The sequence below is a fragment of the Octopus bimaculoides genome, chromosome 5 (assembly GCF_001194135.2).
Source record: "Octopus bimaculoides isolate UCB-OBI-ISO-001 chromosome 5, ASM119413v2, whole genome shotgun sequence".
Classification (NCBI taxonomy): domain Eukaryota; kingdom Metazoa; phylum Mollusca; class Cephalopoda; order Octopoda; family Octopodidae; genus Octopus; species Octopus bimaculoides.
The window spans coordinates 62,551,448-62,556,702 of NC_068985.1; the positions used below are offsets into that span (position 1 = coordinate 62,551,448).

General features: G+C 35.8%; 1 protein-coding gene across 1 annotated transcript in view; it reads left to right on the forward strand.

The window, feature by feature from the left end:
• LOC106877334 (A disintegrin and metalloproteinase with thrombospondin motifs 16) overlaps nt 1-5,255 on the forward strand; it is a 123,112-nt gene that overhangs the window by 99,145 nt on the left and 18,712 nt on the right. The gene's annotated exons all lie outside the window — the stretch shown is intronic.

A 5,255-nucleotide genomic window follows, 5' to 3' on the forward strand; every position in this document is an offset into this window, starting at 1 on the left:
CTCTCCAGCCTTCATCAGGTGTCTTGGGGAAATTTCAAACCTGGGTTCTCATTCCTAAGGTATTTTTCGATGTTATTATTATTATTATTTCAGAATTTGGCTTTAGGATCAACACCACTAAAACCAACCCTATGGCTACGATATGTTGATAACACCTTTATACTCTGGCCCCACCAGAAAGATGTCCAAGTGCTGTTAGATCATATGAACTCAACAAAGCCATCCATACAGTTCACAATGGAAAAGGAAAAAGACAATCAGCTAGCATTACTGGACATATTAATAACATGTACCAAGTATGGGTTCAGGACATCTGTATACTGCAAGCTGACTTTCACTGGACGATACCTCAACTTCAATTCCCACCATCCATACAGTGTAAAAAGAGGGATTGCTCAGTGCCTAAAACATCAAGCAAAGACTATAAGTAGCAATTGTGATACACCCCACAAAGAAATGATCAAGCTCAATAATAATCTATTAAGCAACAACTACCCGCAAAAACATACTATCCACTCCAATTATGAAGAAAAGAGAGTATGAAGCCAGTAAACTGCCCACAGTCTGTCTACCCTATGTGAAAGGCCTCTCCAAAAAGATACAAAAGATATGTGGCCCATATGACATCTGAACAGTATTCAAGAGTAATACAACACTTCGCAAATATTTCCTTCAAGTAAAACCACCAATAGAAGAGAATATGACCAAAGACTGCATCCCATGCAGCTGTGGTAGCTTATACAAAGGTGAAACATGCATTCCTTCAAAATAAGAGTAGACGAACATCGCAAAGCTGTGACATGAGGAGATATTGATAAATTGGGTATAGTATGGAAAAATGGAGACCACCTCCCCCTGTAGGATGAAGTTAAAAAATAGACAGAGAACACCACTGGAAAATATGAAAACTAAAAGAAGCAGCACATGTGCTAGGACACAACCTCCTAAGCAGACCAAGTGCAGATATGAGTAGCATATGGGATATTTTCAGATCTTTGTGTTTTGAAAGTTTTTACATTACTTTTAGAGAAACATTGTCATCTGTTGGTATTGATACATTGATTAGAATGCCTTTTTTCTTGATGATCTCTGACAACTATATCCGGCCTATTGGCATTAATTTCTGTATCTGTGTGTATTGGCATATCCCAGAGTATGGTGCTTTCTCATTTCTTGTGACCTTCTCTGGTGTGTGCCTATACCATCTTTTTTCTGTTATTATTCCATAGTGTTGGCATAGCTTCCAGTGTATATAGGTCCTAACTCTGTCATGTCTGTAAATATATTCCTTCTTAGCCAGGACTGGGCAGCCAGAGATAATATGATTTACTATTGCTTCTCCATCACTACATATTCTGCAGTTACTTGTATTTCTTTTCATTACGTTTTTGGTAATTTCTGGTGGGAAGGCTTTGGTCTTGTGCTGCAATTAAAAATTCTTCAGTATCTGCTTTGAGTCCTGAGCTTCTCAGCCATTGTTGAGATTTTGCTTTGTCTATTTTTTTACTGTTTAGTATTTGCCATGAAGGGGCTTTTCTTGCCATTGCTTTATCATGCTCCATTGCTGATCCAGTTTTAGTTTGGATTTCAGTTGTTTTACAGCTTTCATTCTTTCTTCTTTTTCTTTGTAGTTGTTAGGTACTATGACTTCTTTTTTTGTATTTGTCAACTTCCTTAATGATTGAAAACAGTTTTTTGTTTTGTTCATGTTTTGTGGCTATTTCTATTATTTGTATTAGTTTTCTTTGCTTCTGAAGTAGTATTTCTGTAGGGCTATGGTGGTTATTTTGTAATAGTTTTCTAGCTGTATAAGGCCTCTACCACCTTCGATACACTGCATATGTAACCTTTCTATGTCAGATTTTGAGTGGTGCATCTTAAATCCTGTCATTATTTTTCTTGTTTTCCTGTCTATTTTTGATTAGTTCATTTAGAATCCAGTTAAGAATATTGTAGTTGTAACTTATAACTGGGACAGCTCTGTTTTTAATATTAATGTAACTCTTCTATAGTATTCTTTTCTTATCTTCTCTTTCATTTGTGTGTGTTGTATCATATCTAGTTCATTGATTCCTAAGTATTTGTACACCTGGCTTTGGTCTACTTCTCTTATTTCATTTGCTTTATCTAGTGTGATGTTGCTACTCTTAACTAGTTTTCCTCTTTTCAAGGTTGCTTTGGCACATTTTCCTACGCCAAATTTCATGTTTATTTCTTTGGTAAATCCATGTACTGTCTGCAGTAATGTTTTCAGCTGTTTAACATTTGTAGTGTACAATTTTAGATCATCCACATATAAGAGGTGGTTGATTATTTTGTATCCATATCCAGTTCTGTTTTGCATGTTAGATAAAGGTGTCAGTGCCAAGCAGAGATGGAGTGGAGAGAGCATGTCTCCCTGGAATATTCCTCTTCTAATGGGGATGGCTTTGGTTTTTATGAGTCCCTCTTTGTCTGGAGTTACAGCACTGGCTGACATTTATTCATGGAATGTTTTATATATTTTATGATTATTTGTGCTACCTTGTTCATGGCTAGTGTTTCTAGGATCCATGTGTGGGGAATATTATCAAAAACCTTTTGGTAATCAATCCAGGCCATACTTAGACCCTTCTTCTTTCTGTGGCTGTCGTCAGCTTTATTGATCAGTAGCTGATCTTTACATCCATATGAGCCCTTGCAGCATCCCTTCTTCTCTTCTGAAAACAGGTTGCATTCTTCCAGATGTTTGCTCATTCTCTGCGATATTATTGCAGTAAGGGCTTTGTAAATTGTAGGGAGACAAATTATTGGTCTGTAATTTTATGGGTTTGCCGTTTCAGTGGATTTAGGAATTAGGATAGTTTTCCCTTCCATGAGCCATTCAGGCATTGACTCTGGCTCTGCTAGTTTTCATTAAATTTCTCAGCCAGCTTTTTATGTGTTCCTGTTAGGTATTTTAACCAGAAGTTGAGGATCTTGTCATGCCCAGGTGCCTTCCCATTGCTTAGTTTTTGCAGTGCCTGGCTGACCTCTTCAATTGTTGTTCAGGTGCTGTGTTCATTGTTTTGATAGATTTTTGCTGAGGTTGTTCCTTCGCCAACCATATTTCTTTCCAAAATTCTTCCACTTCTGCTGTTGGTGCTGCATTGATCTCAATAATATTTTTGCCAGGTTCTTGGTAGAATCTTTTGGGGTTAGAGCTGAACTGTTTATTTTGTTCAAAGAAATGTTGGCGTTTCTCATACTGGTGGATTCTTTGTGCTTTGGCGAGGATATTTTGCTTTAGCTGTTCTTTTACCTCAGATATACCTTGTTCTGTAATTTTGTATTTACATAGTATTTTTCTTCTCTTCTTGTTGCCTAGTATTGTTGATTGTCTACTAGTTTCATTAAGAATTGACAGATCCTTTCTCTTATTTTCTATTTTTTTCTGGATATTATATATCCACAGGGTTTGTTTGTGTGGTGATGCTCTTGTTTGGGTGGGTTTTAGAGGGTATCCAGCTTCTTTTGTGGCCACAGAGGTTTCTGCATACATTATATCATTTAGCTTGGTCATATTGACATTTGTTTCTGCGGCTATAAGTTCCGTGATGGCCAGGTTCATGTGTTTTACGTAGGATGTATGTGGTGCCTAGTAGTGCTATTTTCTGTATGTTATATATATGTTGATGTTATTATCGATGTTGTTTTATTATCAATTTTAATTTTTGGGAGGTATAATCGGTGGTCCATACTGAGATCTGTGGCTTTCAATTCTTTGATTATACTCATTTTTAGAGTATCATAATCATTAGTTTCACCTTCGCTGTTTCCAGGTTTTAGAATTGTTTCATATTCCCTCCTGTTCATATTTTTGTCTGTGGTGTTTTGGTTTGGTGCATTTTGCTCATCATTATACATTCTTATGGTCTGGGTTTGTTGCCTTTCATTGTTTACTTCATTTTTATTGGACATGTTACATCTGTCTTCATATTTTACAGTCCCAGTGCTTATAATATTATTTGACATTGCTGTGTGGTTACTATCTACGCTTTCCTGATGTATTTTTCCCTTTAAGTGTTCTATTTCTATTTCTGGTATTTTTTGTTCTTGTTTTTGTTTTGTTAGCTACTTTATTGCTGTATCCAAATCTTTATCTAAGTTATTTTTCTTCCAAATTTTATATGTATATGTTGTTGTGTTTTCATTCTGTTGGTAGAGCACTGCTGTAAAATAAGCATGTAGGATTAAAATATATTCCTCACATGTCCATTTATTCTTTTTTGGTTTTGTTTGTGGGACATGAGGAATAACGTCCGGCCCTTTATTTTGATGGTCATCATTTTCATAGGGTACCGGTCCATTCATTTCTGCTGTTAAATGGTTTTGCACATGTAGTTTTTCATACTTTTTGTGTAACAAGTTTAAGTACATATTTCCCATTTCTTATCCTTTGGTTGAATAATACGGGTATTATTTAATTTATTTTTCATTTTTTTGTGCATGGTGGTTGGGGACAGAAATGGTCTGATGTTGATTGGATCGTAATATGGCAAGCATGTTTACACGTGCTGTGTGAGTGATAGAGATAATGCACAGTTAAAATGAGTGTAGGACGAAAGCCCCATGGACAAAAGCCCCACAGACAAAAGCCCCACAGACAAAAGCCCCACGGTTATATATTTCAATTATTTTTTCGTTTTTTTTTTTCACCTTTTATTTGTTTCAGTCATTAGTCTGAGGCCATGCTGGGGCACCACCTTGAAGAATCTTTAGATGAACATATCAACCCCAGAATTTTTTTTTTTCCTTTTTAGTTGTTGCAGTTATTAGAATGTGGCCATACTGAGGCACCACCTTGAAAAATTTTTAGTCAAATGTATCAATGCTAGAATTTTTTAATTTTTACTTGTTGCAGTAATTATATAAAGATGAATGTAGCTATATCACCATTCTGCTTCCTTGATCCCCTTATTTCTTTCTGCCACTGTAAATTATAGTAGGCTTTAGGGTTTTTTTTTCCCCTAAATTCATTCTGCTACAAATTATAGTAGCAGAATGAATTTAGCACATGAAATTAGCACAAAGAAGCAATGTATTTTAGTCTCTCGTACTGATGAAAAATTTGCTAAAAAAATATAATGAAGTATCCTGTATGTTGGAAATCTATATGGTCATACACATCTGAGGAGAGTGGTTTATTTCAAATTGATGTAATGTTTGCATTGATTGATTAAATGGAGCCGCTTGAAATGCACTGATATCTGGACATCCTTGTTGCTAATTTGCTT